Source organism: Podarcis gaigeae, assembly GCF_964106915.1.
Source record: "Podarcis gaigeae genome assembly, chromosome: 17".
NCBI lineage: Eukaryota > Metazoa > Chordata > Lepidosauria > Squamata > Lacertidae > Podarcis > Podarcis gaigeae.
The window spans coordinates 33,908,240-33,926,304 of NC_139694.1; the positions used below are offsets into that span (position 1 = coordinate 33,908,240).

Consider the following 18,065-nt stretch of genomic DNA (forward strand, 5'->3'; position numbering starts at 1 on the left):
GCCTTGGTCAGATCAATAAACGCCGTATACAGGGGTTGGTTTTACTCTCTGCTTTTTTCTTGAAGCTGTTGAGCAGTGAAAATCATGTCCACTGTCCCACTAGAAGGTCGGAAACCATTTTGGGATTCAGGAAAGATATCCTCGGCCTCCACAGACACCTATGGACACACTGTTAAGACCATACTCATGGAAGACAATCTTACTCGGCCATGAGTGACTGCCAAGGAAGAAAAGAAAATAGAAAGGTCCATGGGTGCCACTTGCTCTGATGCTGGTGCTGCGATTGATGTTGACGAGAACGATAATATAAAGCTCCTAGAACAGGGTAGCCACCAGGACCAGCAAGGGGAAGAACAGGTGTTGTGGCACAGCTGCTATGTGGATTGGAAATTGCTTCCCAAAGAGGCAGCTAGTTAGAGCAGAGGTTTTCAACCTTTCTGAATCCTTGGCTCCCTTGACCAACCACATTCTTTCTGTGCCCCTCCCCCCCCCCCGTGGGATACTTATGTGGGGATTCCCTTCCAGGCGACCATGTGCATCACCAGCATGCATGTAAGTGGGGACTCCCCCCGTATTGCCTAATTCCATCCCCGCCCAGGTTTTCAGTATGTGTGCAAGTGTGCTGGTCCCGGGGGGAAGGTTACCGTGAGGCGTGGTCAGGGGCCTGGGTCGAGGGTCTGTGGACTGTCCTCCAAGGGCGAAGTGAGGTCCAAAGTGGGGAGCCGGGCAAGGACGGGAACTCTGGAATAACAGGTCTGGGTGCTGGCCGAAACAGGTCTTCAGCGACGTTGCTCCCGCAACCTGGGACCAGGCTGACTGGCCTTTATCTTCTCTGAGGCCAGGGGCGGTCCCGGCCCCCAGGTGACCCGCCTCTTCTGGCCTTAAGGCGAGCACTCCTCCTGGGAGAAACCAGTTCCCTCCGCCTCTCTGCCCTGAGCCTCTGCAGCTCAGGAGAGGCTGGAGGGTAACTGGACCCAGGGGGAGGCTCACCTTCCCCTGACAGGGCTGGGAGAGGCGCACCTGTAGGCAATGGGTCCTCAATGACCTCCGGAGCCAGAGTGGATTCACCTGGTGTCCGCTCCTGAGGATCCGGCACAGGTGTAGGCGCTTCAGATACAAGGCCCTGCCCCAGCTCAGCCAGCCCTGGAGGCGGGGACTCCTGTGCAGGCTGGGATCCCTCCGGTTCAGCCTCTGAATCAGATTCCCAGGCCATCACAGCAAGTGGAACACATGTTCTGATAGTGCGCGAGTAGGAATTTCCCTGTTTTGCTTTTTACTAGTGCCTGCCAAACTAAAGTATCTTTCCATATCACTGTGTTTCAAATTTAAGTGTGGGACCTGGGTGCAAGAAATTATGGAAGCAGAAGGAATAAAATAGCCGGCAACTTTAGGCCAGAATGGGCGTCAGTTGGCCATGGTTTCCGGCAGTCAAAGGAGAATGCCATCAGCGTTTGACACCTACCTTGATTTTACAGTTTTATATCTTATTTTTTAATCCAAATTGTTTTATTTATTGCAAAATCTTTTGTTAGGGATCATGCAAATAATGGCAGCAAATAAATCTTTATTATTTGGTAATCCTGAATCAAAACCTTTGGTATGTTTCCTTTGATCCTTCATACAGATGCTGAAAGCTTATAACAAGAACAAACTTAGTTGGTCTCTAAGGTGCTACTGGACAATTTTTAAATTTTTTTTATATATTTTGACAGATGCTGAAGTTATTTGGCAGGAAATGAAGAGGGGGCAGGTAGCACTGAAACATTATATTTTCCTTCATGCTTACCTGACCAGGTGTATGACTATGACTCTGAAGCATGTATCCTTCAGGGAAGATGCTGAAGCATATGTAACCTGAAGCGTATGTAACCCGAGGTACCACTGGAAAAAAAAATCCGATTTAAACCCCCAAAAATCTGATTTAAATAAAAGAAGATCCGATTATTATTTTTTTAAAATCATTGATTTTTATCCACCCTGATCATGTATAACACTGTTAACATTTATGAGGAAACAGATTGTTTAGCCATGTCACTTGCACAGAGCCAGAGGCTCCAGCCCACAGCATGCAAATGGTGCCAACCGGCCACTCCATGCCTCCTAGTGCAAGAAAGCATCTCTCCTCTCCTCCATTGGCATGCATTATTGTTGGCCTCAAGGCACCTTCCCCTTGTAATGCCCTCTTCAGAACTGGATAAAGGATGTTTGGCTTTATAAGTTTTTGATTTGAGTTTCTACTGAAATGAGGCTGCATTTTAATGTTGTATTTTAATCTTGTTTTTAAGTTGTATTTTAATCAATTGTTTTTATATCTGGTGTTAGCTGCCCTGAGCCCAGTCTTGGCTGGGGAGGGTGGGGTATAAATAAAATTTATTATTATTATTATTATTATTATTATTATTATTATTATTATTATTAAGGAAGCTTGGCTTTATAAAAACAAATGAGCACTTCAGAAGAGGACAGATGGCCCCTTGGTCCGGAAAGGAGGGATTCTTGGTAGGTTGTCCACAACACTTTTGGCTTTGAGTTGCTCTTCCTTACATTCTGTGGAGCCATCCTCTTACCTGTCTTGCTGTGGGCCCAAACTCCATGTTAGTCTTTGCTCTTTCCCTTTAACTCCCCTCCCTCTATCTGTCCTAGAACCAAGGGAGAAAACAAACAGTCATGTCTCTCCATGAAGTTGTTGAAGGCTCAGCTCCAGGACCTGAGACAGCAACTCTTGTGCAGAGACACTACCAAATACCACACCTGCTTGGTAAGACCCTGTGGCGTTTGCCCCTAGGATGTGTCAATGAAAGGGTCAAAATGGGTGTGATGTGATTGGTCAGTGAGAATGCAAGGGGGGAGTAAAAGATAGAGTGGGAGGTTTTGAAAAGACAGTTGAGGTCTGGGGGTTGACAGTTGAGGTTTGGGAGTTGGGAGTTGAGGCTTGGGTGTTGGAGAAGGAAGAGGGTGGAATACGCAGTGGGTTGGTTGAGTTGTATGGTGAGAGAGTGAGAGGAATTGTTAGGGAGTTAGATAGATAGTTGGGAATAATTCAGTTTGAAGTTGTAGGAACTAAGATTAAGAAACTGACAAGAGAAAAATAAACCGAAACATTGATTGTTCCTGCACTTAAAAATAAACTTGATTATTTGTTTATGTTAACAACTGTCTGGACTCCGTGTGTCCCCATGAGAAGTGGGGTGGTGGCAGCAAAGAAAGCAACCGCAGTGGTGGCGGCACAGGGTCAATAGACCGTGAAACGTCTGGGGCCCCTGTGTGATCGCCACAGACCCCTTGCCACCTGCAGCTTTCAGCGTGCTTTGTTCAGAAGGCACAACAATGTGGACTGTTAGTAGACAGGATTGTGAATACGGGTCATTGGAAGTCTGACGCTGACAAAGGTTATGTCAGGAAGCATCGCCAATGATGCCTGTGCTGATGCCTGTCTGTTATTCCTTTTTTCATAGGAGCAGCTGTGCACATTTGGATTGTCGGCCACAGCATCATGCACTGAGCTGGCAAGGACCCTGATGAGTCTGGACTGGGGGCGCCATCTCGGCCTTCCTGCCCATGTTTCTAGCTCCAGTCCGCATCTGGATTGTGGGGCACAGCATCGTTTACTGGGCTGGCATCAGAGCTAGGCAGTCTGGAAGGGGACTGGGTCTTGGCCTCCTGCAACGTGCAGGTGTTGTGGATGTCCAGGCGCAGAATGCAGTGGAGCGAATTCATCCCGCTAATTAAGCAGAGGGTGCTTTCGGATGGTCCCACCATGGCAATTGTGGTTCAGCTGGGGGAGAACGATGTGGCAACTTATGATTGCTTTACTTTGCGCTCCACGATTCAGAGAGACTTGGGGGAATTGGTGACCTTAATACCCACAGTTAAAATATTTTGGTCACAATTGCTGCAAAGGCGCAATTGGCACGGCATTTCTCGACCTGAGGCTGCTGAAAGGGCCAGGAAGCGCATTAATTCTGCAGTGTGTAAGAAGGTGGCGGATTTGGGTGGATTGGTTATTTCCCGCCCGGATATTACCTTCAAGGCTCTGGCCCTTTACCGCAATGATGGAGTACATCTCTCTGTACTGGGGAATGATGTTTGGTTGGATGCGGTAACTGCAAGGTTGAAGGTTGGGTGGGGATTGTGAGTGGTTGGTGGCGAGCGTAAAGGGCTCGATTAGCGGTTAGGCATTGGTTATAAATTGGTGGAGGAGGGGTTAGGATAGGCTGGGCCTGCCCCTCCATGGTTGCTGCGGAAAGGGAATTCCGTTAAAGGAATCCTGGGGCTTTCCATCTTTTCATCCAATCCCTGGAATGGGACTAGGGCCGGCAAGTCTTCGGGGAGCATGCGGATGAGAATTGAGGGTCTGTGACTCAGCTCCATTTCTCCCCGACTTGCTTTCCCCCGCACTGTCTTTCGGTGGTGCCCGGAAGTCAGTTCTGTCCCCAGGCGGGGGGACAGATAGTCTTAACCAATGCCTAAACAACCACTCACGGTTTTGTATTTAAATAAATTTGTGGCCAAAATTATGCCAAAAACCTTAAACAAAAATTAAGTGTGCGTTGTGAGTTATTTGGGGGGTGGCTTGGGGACCTCGACACACAACTGTCTGGACTCCATGTGTCCCCGTGAGAAGTGGGGTGGTGGCAGCAAAGAAAGCAACCGCAGTGGTGGCACAGGGGCAATAGACCGTGAAACGTCTGGGGCCCCTGTGTGATCGCCACAGACCCCTTGCCACCTGCAGCCTTCAGCGTGCTTTGTTCAGAAGGCACAGCAATGTGGACTTTATTAGGCGTGCTATATTATGAATGTGGAATAGATATTAACTTAGGTTATGCACAAAGGCACCATTATTGGTTCACCACAAGAAGCTTTTTCTAGAAGAGAGGTGACAGATAAAGAAAATTTGTTAACCTATCAAGAGTTGTTAGAGTGGAACCAAGGAGATTGTAAAATTAAAATAAGGGAATAATTAATAGTGGAAAGTTCTAACTTCCAGCGGTTTTCTCATTTACAATCAGTGGATAAATTCAAGTTGTATAAAAAGCATTGGGGGCATGGAATAAAGTAAGATGGATTTCGAAATAAAATTGTGTAATGGTGAACACGTTATATCAAAAAAATTATAAAGTTTTGTTGAAATTTGAAATGGAAGAGGAACATGTTGAAGAATGCATGATTAAATGGGCAATATAATATAATATAATATACAGATGGAACATATGTGGGCTAAAGAGTTAAAATACACATTGTGTTGTGATTTAAAAGAGAATTTCCCCCCATAACATTTTATTAATTTCAGCAATAACAAAAACAAAAAAAACAATAAAAACAAAACCAAAACAAAATAGATTGACTTCCTCCTATTCCCTTCCTTGGTTCCATTGTATATCAATGTGCTACATGTCCATTATAAAGTTTTAACCATTTGAATTACTTATTGTCCATTCATAATAAAATTACAAGTATTCTTAAAACCCTGCCAAGAGTATTAAGCTGTGTACATTGCTTCTGTATATATGCAATAAAGTCCTTCCATTTGTCCTTAAATTTGTTGAAGCAGAGTCTGGATACACCTAGACTGATCATAATAGCTGCCTTGCTTACCCTTCTGCAATCTACAAACTGTATGCAGTTCTTTGTTCAGGAGTCTTTCTCCCTCCTTCATAGTAAAGTCATACCTTGGAAGTCTAACAGAATCCATTCCGGAAGTCCTTTCGACTTCCATAATATTCAAAAACGAAAGCACGGCTTCTGATTGGCTGCAGGAAGCCCCGTCAGACATTCGGCTTCCAAAAAGAGCTTGCAAACCAGAACAGTCACTTCTGGGTTTGCGGCGTTTGGGAGCCAAAATGTTTGAGAACTAAGCTGTTTGAAAACCAAGGTATGACTCTACTAGAAACAGGAGCTATCCAATGAAGCTGAATTGTGGGAAAGTCAGGACATGCAAAAGAAGTGAAGGCGTCTAACTGTAGGTGCCAAATATCTCCCTACCCCAGGGCATTTATAAAATAGTTCTTAGTTTCTTTCATTTTGCCTTTCATCTGGCAATGAATTCTTTTTTTTTTTTACAAAGATCAGCTGTTTGCTTAGATTTTCAGTGAGATCATGGGTGGACCAGACAAATACACACTGTTATTTCTACTTATGAGAGACTGATTTTCTGGCACTCATAACGAAAGAACATTTTAAACTCAAATAAAGTCCTGTCTTCTCTAGTACAGTGGGGAGTGTATGTGTAGAGACAGATGATGAAGGGGGAAGTGTCATTCTGCTTGCATTATGGTTTGCTTTATAATTTCCTGAAGCTAATAAATATTCCTGCATCTTAGAATGCCTTTGAGCATGTGCAGAATTCACAAGCTGCCCCCATATATATATGGAATTAGGCTAGATTAAAAGATCAGCGAAGAATATGACATCTAGAGAAACTAATCCCATTACTTTTTTCCCTCAATGTATCAGTGGGTGGAATTGCAGAGATACATCAAAAATGGGAAAATCTACAGTGACTTCCATCTTACCATTATTATTTATTATCAGTTAAATTTATTCTAGGCTGCGGACACATTTAAATTTACATAGATTGCGTATGAGATGCAGTTATGGGGCAATTCTAATCCTGCCATGTTCAATAGGAAAACAAAAAGAAAATATTGGACAGGACATGAAAATAGAAAGCTTTTGAGTAAAAGCGCAGGAATCAATAAAAAACCCCAAACCTTCAACCCCACACTGTACCTGTTGGTTCAGCGACTGAATTTTATTGTGGGGGAAAGTAAAAACTGGGTTTGGAAAACCATGGGACAAAACAGAAAACACTAATATAAATGTGTGTGTGTGTGTGTGTGTGTACACACACACACCGGTACCACTTGATTGTCTAAAAAACCCCAAAGTGTTTACAAAAATATGTACCTTTACAAAAAAAATATATCTTTTAAAGTATACAGAAAGTTAAAACTACAATAGAATAGACTAAAATGAATTAGAACTTAGAAAAGGATGTTGTGATTACTAAGACCCAGGATGGGTTTCTCAAAAACAAGTTGTGTCAGATGAATCTCATTCCTTTAAAAAAACACAAAACATAGTTACAAGTTTGGTGGATCAGGGGGCTGCTATGGATGTAGTGTATCTTAATTTCAGTAAGGCTTTTGAAGAATTACCCCTTGGTATTCTTATGGAGGGGACGCGGGTGGCGCTGTGGGTTAAACCACAGAGCCTAGGACTCGCCGATCAGAAGGTCGGCAGTTCGAATCCCCGCGGCGGGGTGAGCTCCTGTTGCTCGGTCCCTGTTCCTGCCAACCTAGCAGTTTGAAAGCACATCAAAGTGCAAGTAGATAAATAGGTACTGCTCTGGCGGGAAGGTAAACGGCGTTTCCGTGCGCTGCTCTGGTTCGCCAGAAGCGGCTTAGTCATGCTGGCCACATGACCCGGAAGCTGTTTGCCAGCTCCCTCGGCCAATAAAGCAAGATGAGCGCCGCAACCCCAGAGTCGGCCACGACTGGACCTAATGGTCAGGGGTCCCTTTACCTTTTATTCTTATGGAGAAGCTGGAAAATGTGGGCTGGATGAGGTAACAGTTAGATGGATTTGTAGCTGGTTGACTAACTGAACCCAAAGAGTGCTCATTAATGGCTCACCATCATTCTCAGAAGAGGGCAACCAAGATGATAAGGGTAAGGTAACCAAGCCTTACGAGGAATGATTGAGGGAGATGGGTGTGTTTAGCCTGGATAAGAGGCATATGAGACCCATCTTCAAATCTGTAAAGAGCTGTCACATGGAAGAAGGAGCAAGCCGAGTCAATGGATTCAAATTTCAAGAAAGGAGATTCTGAGTAAACATTAGGAAGCTCTTTCTGATGGTAAGAGCTTCTGGACAGTGGGACAGGCCCCCTCGGAAGGTCTTGTACTCCTTCACTGGAGGTTTTTAAGCAGAGGTTGGGTGGTCACCAGTCAGGGATTCGTAAGCTGTGATTCCTGCATTGCAAGGGGTTGGGCTAGATGATGCTTGGAATCCCTTCCAATTCTACAATTCTGTGAAACTGATTTAGTATGAAAGAACATGGAGACAATTGGAGGTTGCAGAGTTTGGAGAAATTAAAGGGGAAAGTGCGAGATTGGTTACATTACGCTCAGATTAAAGAAGCTTTTAAGTCAGATAAAAAGTTAGGATTCCAGGTGGAAAAATCAAAGTTAGAAACAGAACTGTTAGAACCCAGCTCTAAGTTACTTTCAAGAATGTATAACTTGCTGCTAAAATGGAACACACAGGATGAAACGGTCAAATCAGCTATGATAAAATGGGCACAGGACATAGGGCACAACATTATGTTTGCGGACTGGGAAAAGTTATTGACCACAGGTTTGAGATTTACGGCATGTAATGCCTTGAAAGAAAACATTATGAAAATGATATATAGGTGGTACATAACTCCAGTCAGGCTTGCAAAGATATATCATGTGTCTGACAATAAATGTTGGAAGTGTAAAGAAGCTGAAGGAACATTCTTTCACCTCTGGTGGACTTGCCCTAGAGTGAAGGCTTTCTGGGAAATGATATATAATGAGCTGAAAAAGGTATTTAAGTATACCTTCCCTAAGAAAGCAGAGGCCTTTCTTTTAGGCATTGTCGGCCAGAGTGTGCAAAAGAAGGATCGAACCTTTTTTATGTATGCTACAACAGCAGCAAGGATACTCATCGCCAAAAGCTGGAAAACTCAAGATTTGCCCACACTGGAAGAATGGCAGATGCAACTGATGGACTATATGGAACTGGCGGAGATGACTAGCAGAATCCGAGATCTGGGAGAAGAACTGGTGGAGGAGGAATGGAAGAAATTTAAGGACTATATACAAAAATATTGTAAATTGTATGAATGTTAAGAAAGATGTAAGATTAGCAATAGAATGGCTCCAACAAATTAGCTACAAGGAATACATATCTAATTGTAATTGAAATAAAAGACAAATTTTGGATAAATTGTTATAACTAAGTCTTCAAAAGAGTGATTTAAATTCTAAAATCTGAGATTTAATATTGGAAAAATATATTATATGAATTGAAACAAGTTAATAATTTGCTAGTAAAATTTATGAGTTTAGGATGCAGGAACAAGAGATGTGAGGAAGTCCAAAGATGAGAATGAAATGTGGATATTGGAAAATACTATGTTATTATGTATGTTTTTTATTGTGTAAACAAAAACTTAATAAATATTATTATAAAAAAAAATAAAAAATAGTATGAAAGAACATGATTCTCTGAAGAATTCCTGAGCACAGGGTTGGTTGTTGTGTTTTACAGCATCAGAACTTAGATGAACTCACGGTCTTTCGACACATTGAGCTGTTCATGGTTTCCTCAAGTTCTCTTTGTTTCAGTTGCCAAATTTCCAACAGATGTGCTTCATTCGGCTATTGTTCGATAACTGGAAGTCAGAAACTCTTGCAAAATGATTACACATCTCCAAGAGATATGCCAATAGATTCAAATCTACCTTCCGCCAAGATTGTTGTAATAAGAATAAGTGGATAGGACGTAGGTAGCACTGTGGTCTAAGCCACTGAGCCTCTTGGGCTTGCCGTTCAGAAGGTCAGCGGTTCGAATCCCGGCGATGGAAGAAGAAGAAGAAGTGTTTGGATTTGGTATCCCGCTTTATCACTACCCGAAGGAGTCTCAAAGTGGCTAACAATCTCCTTTCCCTTCCTCCCCCACAACAAACACTGTGAGGTGAGTGGGGCTGAGAGACTTCAGAGAAGTGTGACTAGCCCAAGGTCACCCAGCAGCTGCATGTGGAGGAGCGGAGGCGCGAACCCGGTTCCCCAGATTACAAGTCCACCGCTCTTAACCACTACACCACACTGGCTCTCAGTGAGTGAGCTCCCATTGCTCTGTCCCAGCTCCTGCCAACCTAGCAGTTCAAAAGCATACCAGTGCAAGTAGATAAATAGGTACCACTGCATCAGGAAGGTAACTGGCGTTTCCATGCACTCTGGTTTCCGTCACAGTGTTCTATTGCGCCAGAAGGGGTTTAGTCATGCTGGCCACATGACCCGGAAAGCTGTCTGTGGACAAACGCCGCCTCCCTTGGCCTGAAAGCGAGATGAGCACCACAACCCCATAGTCACCTTTGACTGGACTTAACCATCCAGGGGTCCTTTACCTTTACCTTTTTACATAGTAAGAATAAAACCATGGTGACAGGAAAGGCTCTTCAAAACATTGCCAAATAAGACATCCCCTCAAATATTTTCATATATAAAATATTTAGTATGGTTGGAGCTTTAGTTATATAGTTCTATCTAGGAGTAAGTCCCATTAAACCCTACGGGGATTACATCTGAGTATAAACTATATAGCATTGTGCTGGCACTCCTCACTCAAATTTCAGCAAAATCCGCCAATCTCACAGGTGTTGTTGTTGTTGTCATCTCCAAGTGCCTGGAATTTCCTTTCAACAGAAATTATTCCCCACCCTCACCCCCTATCAACACACATGTCTTCTGGCATAAATGGGTGGTTTTCAATGCTAGTTCTGTTCAGATCCACTGAAGTTATTATACATGATCCACTTAAGTTCATTAATTTCAGTGGGTTTTCTCTGAGAGGGCCTTAGTTGAATACTAAATTAAATAATCCAAACCTAAATGAAATGCTCAAAAAATGGTAAGGAAAACGGCATAGGATAAGCTTGCAGTTTCATAGAAGCAGAATCTTAGAATTTGAGTTGGTAGGGGCCGCCAAGGCTCCTCTTGTCCAACCCCCTGCAATTTCAGCTAAAGCTAAAGGAGCCTGTGTGGTGTGGTAGTTAAGAGCAGTAGTCTAGTAATCTGGTGAACCGGGTTCGCGTCCCCGCTCCTCCACATGCAGCAACCTTGGGCTAGTCACACTTCTTTGAAGTCTCTCAGCCCCACTCACCTCACAGAGTGTTTGTTGTGGGGGAGGAAGGGAAAGGAGAATGTTAGCTGCTTTGAGACTCCTTTGAGTAGTGATAAAGCGGGATATCAAATCCAAACTCTTCTTCTGACAGATGGCCACCCAACCTCTGCTTTAAAAGCTCCAAAGAAGGAGGGTCCACAACCTCTTGAGGGAGTCTGTTCCACTGTCAGCTCCTATGGTCAGAAAGTTTTTTCCATATGTTTAATCCAACAGTTTCAACAGAAGCCTCCAGAGCTCTCTCGCCTCATGAGAAAAGTAGGTTCCTTACGCAAGCAAATGTCCACTTTTTTCTCACATCCATCTCTGCAAAGGAGAAACGCTGGGCCCTGCATGAATTTTTCTCACCCGAGTTTTGCGACAGAAGAAAAATAAAACTCCCTCCCCACCCTCTTTACCTCAATCTCAGAGGAGGGACGGCAAAAATGCCAACGGTTTGGGCCCTGTCCCAGGGGCTGGGCAAGAACCGCTCCACCCAACCCTCTCCCCTCCGACTCCTTCTCTCCAGAGCAGGGGAAATACTTTAAGTCAAGCTACATCAAGCAAACTTTTCTACTTTGAATAATAAAAGCAATTATGCCAGATAAATTCTATATCCCTGAATGTGATTGCAAGCCTTTCTGGCATTTTTGGTAGTGAATACAGAGCAGCAGGTGGAAAAGAGGAACCAGAAAGCAAAGGAATTTCGTGGGCATTTTCAAAGAAAGCAGAAATTCCTCTGAGTCACACAGGATGGAGTTTCCTCCTGACAACGGTGAAAAGAGCACCTAAATCTCCACTTTCTTCACTTCTGGTCTGCTCCAGTTACCTCAAAGTAGAATCTATGTATGGGTGAGGAATCTGTCCAGACTTGCCAACCGCAGGAGCTACTAAATTCTGAATCAGGGGTTTTCATCCACCTGCTCAGAAACTAAAGGGACTTGCCAAATACTGTACAACTGAGTGCAGTAACGGATATAGTAGGCGCACTGCTCCTTTCAAAGCATCGAGGGATGGAAAAGTTTCTTCATAATTTTTGCACACACACACAAATACACATACATGACTCGCCAGTCAGAAAGAGGAGAGTGAGAGACACTATAAAAACTGATTTACCCCTTCTCCAGAAATAAACTTCGGGGAATTCCTCCAGCTAATTCATTCAAATGTTATTATGGAGTTGTTGTGACATTGTTTTTCAAAACAATTTTGTAGCTGAGGACCTTAAAAACTGCATGAGCAATTTTTATCATAAACTGTCATCATCAGTGAAATCCAGGTATTTTTTAAAAAGTTATTTTGCTGAAATAGTGATGCCATTTTTTGTACTCTGGGGTTCTAAAGAACTGCTGTGTTGAACTCATCTCCTTGTTAAAAGTGCTTTGGTTTATCTTTTTTTCTTTTTCTTTTTCCTCCAACCCTCTGCCATTGTTTACAAACACAATTTTCATCTCAGTGTTGCCACCCCTGCTCTACTCAAATTTCTGTTGAGTAAAAGGAGGGACACTGTTTAAAAAGGGAAAGTTTGACGGTATTCAAATTGCTCTTAGCATTCCAGTCTTCTTAAAGATACAGCTTATTCAGTCTGCTAACTGTTGATGGGCTATATCACCTGGTCACAGTCTCCCCAATATGCTGAGATGATGATGATTATTATTAATTGAATTTATATACTGCCCTACAACTGGAGGTGTCAGGGTGGTTCACAGAATAAAACCAAAATAGAAAACCACAAAATACATAATCAGAATAAAAACAACCCAGTAACTCCCCACCCAAAAAAACACATTTGAAAAGGGCCTAAGACCCACACAACATTTAAAGTAAGACAATTAACAAACCTGCACGAGAGCCATTAGCTGGAAAGACCACAATCTCAGAAATATGCAGCAAAATTTATTTATTGGCAACCAAATTGGCCATGTGCCAATTTGGCCAAGTATTTGCATCTTCCAGACAGTCAAACTAAATAACCCAATGCAGTTCACAAACAACGTAGTTCTGTTCCAAAGTTGCTGGAGTACTGAACTTAGCCTTCTCGTGTACCCAGATATATTCTGGATCCTTCAAGCTCTGCTGGGCCAGGTCCTTCACCGATTTTGTTTGCGTGGCTGAGAAAAACAGAGTCTGGCGCATCTGAGAAAGGTTTTCTATGACTGCGCTCATCAACCACCTCATTTGCAGTGATCTAGGAGGGACGCAGGTGGCGCTGTGGGTTAAAGCCTCAGCGCCTAGGACTTGCCGATCGAAAGGTCGGTGGTTCGAATCCCCGCGGCGGGGTGCGCTCCCGCTGCTCGGTCCCAGCGCCTGCCAACCTAGCATTTCGAAAGCACCTCCGGGTGCAAGTAGATAAATAGGGACCGCTTACCAGCGGGAAGGTAAACGGCGTTTCCGTGTGCGGCTCTGCCTCGCCAGATGCAGCTTTGTCACGCTGGCCACGTGACCCGGAAGTGTCTCCGGACAGCGCTGGCCCCTGGCCTCTTGAGTGAGATGGGCGCACAACCCCAGAGTCTGTCAAGACTGGCCCGTACGGGCAGGGGTACCTTTACCTTTACCTTAGGAGTAGCTCTGCTGCAGCCTGGCCATGCCTGCCTTCTCCACCTCCCAAGCGGGGCGCTTCTTCTTTTGGGGCTGCTGACGCAGCCGGTCCATGCGCTTGGCGTAGTTCCTCCAGCTGTTGAAGGTGTGTACCGGGCCGGGCTGGGCCCACCGAGGATCCCTCCAGCTTTTTTCCACTTCCTCAATTCAGCAGGCTGCAATTCTTGCTGATACACAGGGCAGCGAAGTGATGAGCAGGCTTCAATGTTCACATCCCAACCTACAGAAATGGGGAAGACCCATTTATCCATGTTTCCAGAGGTGGTGTTCACCCGGGGAGGGGGCTAGCTGCCCGAGGGGCGCATCCCAGAGGGGAGCCCCCTGCCGTGAGCGTCCCAGGGGGTGCCGCCCGCAGCAAGCGGCAATTGTCCCGGGGAGGTGCTGCCCACGGCGAGCAGTGAGCAGCCTGGGGGGGGGGCGCGGTGTAGCTATGTCACCCTCCCTCAGGGATGAAAAAGGGAGCGGTTGTTATTTGGGCAGTGTGGGATAGAGAGGGATAGAGAGACAGAAAGGGGTAGAGAGGGATAGAGAGACATAGCAGTTGCATTGGAAGTAAGCATATACACCGCAGGGGCTTGAACCCCGTCCTGGGAACCAGGAGTACCAACCACCAGTGTCTTTTGCTTTTTTTTTTGAGCAATGCAACAAGGGGAAAAGCAAAACCTGAGAGAACATTCGCAGAATGTTCTCTCAAGGAAAAAGAAAACCTTAAGATGTTAAGTAGAGCTCTGTGGAGAGACCTGTGGAGAGAGCAGAAAAGAAAATGGGAAAACAGAATGGAGATTTTCTCCCTAGCCAAGCAAGGCATGCTCTGGGATGTGGGAGTCATAAAGCCAGAGGCAGAGGTTTGTAAATGCTGCAGGGTACCTCTGGACCTCGTGACCAGCACTCTGAGCTTTACAATGTATTGGAATGTAATGACCCTATATGGCGATGGGGTGCAATAAAAGCTTGGCCGGATGTAGGTAAGATGAGATTGGCAAACGGCCATGCGGCTGGTCAGAACAAAGGAGAATAAATCGGAGAAGGGCAGACAGAGGGGCTGCTCTCTCATATCATGGAAATATTACTGGCTTTCTGCGTCTTTATTTTACCCTAAAGAAGTGCCACTTGTAATGGCAGGTTCCAACAAGTGGTGCCCTCTCTGAGGCTCAATTAAAAGAAGAGGAAAACTTAAAAGAAAGGAGGCTGACTGAAGAAAGCAGTTGAGACGGACTTCGAAGGCTAAATAAAGGAAGCAGTGGGACGCTGACTTCAAACTTCATAGGAAACTGTAAGAGGCTTCTCAATCATCGACTCATCTCGCCCGGAAAGGGTTACACAGTGCTGAATTCATCTACGGATCCCTGGTGAGTCGATCCCTATTATATTAATTTTAGAAATATGGGCAATTCCCTGTCATCTCCGCAACAGAAATTTTTAAAAGACTTACAATTTCTCCTGTCCTCCAACCAATTGGAAGTTCCTGAGGGTGATTTGATACAGCTCATTCTAGCCATTGATGAACATTGTCCTTGGTTTCCAGCAGAGGGCACATGGGAGCTAACGCAATGGGATAAGATCGGAGCACATTTTCATGGACATCCCAGTTTTGGTGTTCGAATTTTAAATGCTTGGTGTAAAATTCGTTATGCTATGGGCTCTCTATCACCAAAAAATATCTCCATGGCTACATTGCCAACATCACCTCCAGCTTCTTTACTCCAGCCTGCTGTGATGCCGCCTGTTCCAGCACTTGCTTTGCCAGCAGCCCCAGACCCCAAACCTCCATATTACAGTTCCTCACCAGAGGACCCAATCCTGCAAAAATACAGTGGTCTGGCTGGAAATGACCCTACTCTTTCAGCGGCAGAACAAGCTACCCCTTTTCAACGTGCAGTACTTGCCTGCTCCTTATCTCAGGATACCATGGCATTCCCTGTTATTGTGCCCCCTGCTGGTGCTCCAGCAGGAACTCAAGCCCAGCACCAACCATTTGACTTTAAAATCTTGAAAGAGCTTCAATTGTCAGTTAGGACAAATGGACTGCAAGCTCCATTTACACAAGCTCTTTTGGAAGCCACATTAGCCCAGCTATTGGTTCCAGATGACATCAAGCTTTTGGCACGTACAGTTTTACCCCCATCAGCAGGTGTATTGTTTGCCCATGAATGGGAAATCGCCTGTCGTGCTTATGCTCCTGCTTTACTGCAACAAGCAAGAGGGAATAATCCTAATCTTACCCTCGCAGATGTGAGGGACGCTATGATGGGGCGTGGGCCCTTCGCTCAGGCCTCAGTACAAGCCACACTGTTGCAGATCTTATTGAGGGATACTGCTCTTGCTGCTCAACAAGCAATGAGAAAAATCCCGGAACCCTCCAGTATTCAGTCTAGGTGGGGTTCAATCAGACAAGAACCTAGAGAATCATATTCTTCCTTTATGGACAGGCTGATTACAGCAGTGAGTAGACAAATTGAAAATCCTGAAGCCAAACAAATAATTATCAAACAATTGGCCTTTGAAAATGCAAATGAGGATTGTAAGGTTGCGTTGCGCCCGATAATACGCAATCCTGCCACAGACACAGCAGCTATGCTTCGCATTTGTCAGTCTGTAGGTACAGCCACCCACAAGGCCCATCTGCTGGCGGCAGCGCAAAATAAAAACCAGGCTGTAGCCACCGATACAACGTTTCCAGCGTGGCAAACCAAGATCATTGATACCTCAATGTGAATAGAACAGTGGCCTCCACCAAAAGAAAAATCCGGAGCAACGGCACCATCTCGTTTCTGAACAGCTTAGTTCTGAACAATTGACTTTTGGCCACATTGAACTGCCTTCATCCCACTGGCTCCAGCAGACAGGACAGGAACGGTTTGCTTTTACATTGCCAGTATATAACAATTTGCAGCCCACCCAGCAATATCAGTGGGTTGTTCTGCCACAAGGCATGCGGAACTCCCCTACACTTTGTCAACATTTTGTGGATGAAGCATTGAAACCTTTCCGCATGTGCCACCTAGAGGACAAGCCGTTGTGGGTTCCAGCTCGATGCGTGCAGCCATGGCGAGTCCCTTCAATTGCGGAAGTGCCTTCCCCACCATCTGCCTTGCCATCCTTTGCTGCACCGTTATACAAGGGAGAGAAGCAGACGACCCAGTCCAGTTGAAACCACCATATTTCACCTTATCAGCTGGCAAGCCGCTGTCATCAGAATCCTACTCTGGCTGGCAGCATCCATGGCTCAGCCACTCTCGAACTATAAGAACAGCTTTGTTGAATAAGACTTTTAGGGGAGAAAATTATCATAAGATATGGAGGAATAATATTTTTGTGCAAGATATGATTAAGTTTTATTGCATGCTTCTAAATGTTGGTTGTGTAAAATATGCCCCCTTTTACCCTTCATTCAGGCATAATGCTTCATGCTGTGCCTATTAATGGATGCTTTCAATTTATAAATATTATATCCCCTAAGCAAACCTTTTGGCCTCCAGTACAATTAAACCTCCATATGCCTGCCCCCATTTGTTTTCAAATTAGAGAGGGGAAAGAATCATGGGGCATATATCCAAACTGTCAATATACATTGAAATCCATGTTTAATAGCTCTTGTTCTCTTACAGGAACATACAGTGACCAATCTCAGTGCTGTAGGAGTGACACGAGTGCATGGCTAAAAACTAGGAAAGAAACCTACCATGCAAATTGGAGTCTGAATTCTTCTATCCCTGGCTTAGCAAATGCTGCAGATGAGCAATTTCATATCAGTTCCTTATTTACTGAAGCCTTTAATTGGTCCCAACAGAGTAGTAATATCAGCTATTTACTCCAAAGAGAGTTATGGTTGCTTTGTGGTGAAAAAGCATACAAAGCCATTCCTCGAAATCTCACAGGCACATGTACCTTAGGTATCGTGGTTCCGTTGTTGTATAAGGTTGATAAGTTACCATCTTCTCTTAGACTAAGAAATCGTCGGGAGGTTAATTCACCCATAAATCAATACATCGGTACCCAGATCTCTCGGGCCTTGCTGCCCTCAGTGGGTGCAGCAATGAACTATAGGGACCTAAATCAGCTAGCAAATTGGACTGAGGGATTATTCAATGATACCATAAAAGCTTTGAAGGAACTCAACCAGGAGGTGTCCGCAATGAGAGAAGTGGTTTTACAGAATCGTTATACTTTAGATGTGATTTTAGCCTCAAAAGGAGGAGTTTGTGCACTTGTTCATTCTCATTGTTGTATGTTTATTCCTGATAATAATGTCAGCATATCTGCGACGATCGACCATATGGAAACTATGGTAGCCCACAATCCGTTTGCCCCCCTCCTTCCGTTGATCCATGGGCTTGGTTATATTCTTGGCTTCCGGATGGAAGTTGGCTTCGACATTTATTAATTTTAGTGATCATTATAGTAGTTATTTGCATTATTTTGTGTTGCTGTATTCAATGTATTCCTTCTTTAATCTCTATATGTACTGCATGGTTCTCCAGTCCGCGGCCCGCTTCCGGTTTCACAAGAGTCACTTATCGCACTCGATATTGGTGCTGACATTTATGACTCTGATT

At 44.5% G+C, this 18,065-nt stretch overlaps 2 protein-coding genes and 1 long non-coding RNA gene across 5 annotated transcripts in view; 2 read left to right on the plus strand and 1 right to left on the minus strand.

The window, feature by feature from the left end:
• The window catches only part of IL27RA (interleukin 27 receptor subunit alpha), an 818,781-nt gene that overhangs the window by 245,559 nt on the left and 555,157 nt on the right, over nucleotides 1-18,065 (minus strand). The gene's annotated exons all lie outside the window — the stretch shown is intronic.
• TUBB4A (tubulin beta 4A class IVa) overlaps nucleotides 1-18,065 on the plus strand; it is a 217,215-nt gene that overhangs the window by 82,429 nt on the left and 116,721 nt on the right. The window lies entirely within an intron of this gene.
• LOC310835249 overlaps nucleotides 1-18,065 on the plus strand; it is a 42,242-nt gene that overhangs the window by 11,284 nt on the left and 12,893 nt on the right. The window contains exons 1-2 of one of the 2 annotated variants that reach the window (XR_014559446.1): nucleotides 12,890-13,012; nucleotides 13,555-13,770. The exons of the other annotated variant lie outside the window; for it this stretch is intronic. This is a non-coding gene — a long non-coding RNA (uncharacterized lncRNA). Of the gene's footprint in view, nucleotides 1-12,889; nucleotides 13,013-13,554; nucleotides 13,771-18,065 lie in introns of those variants that run through there. 2 annotated transcript variants of the gene reach the window in all.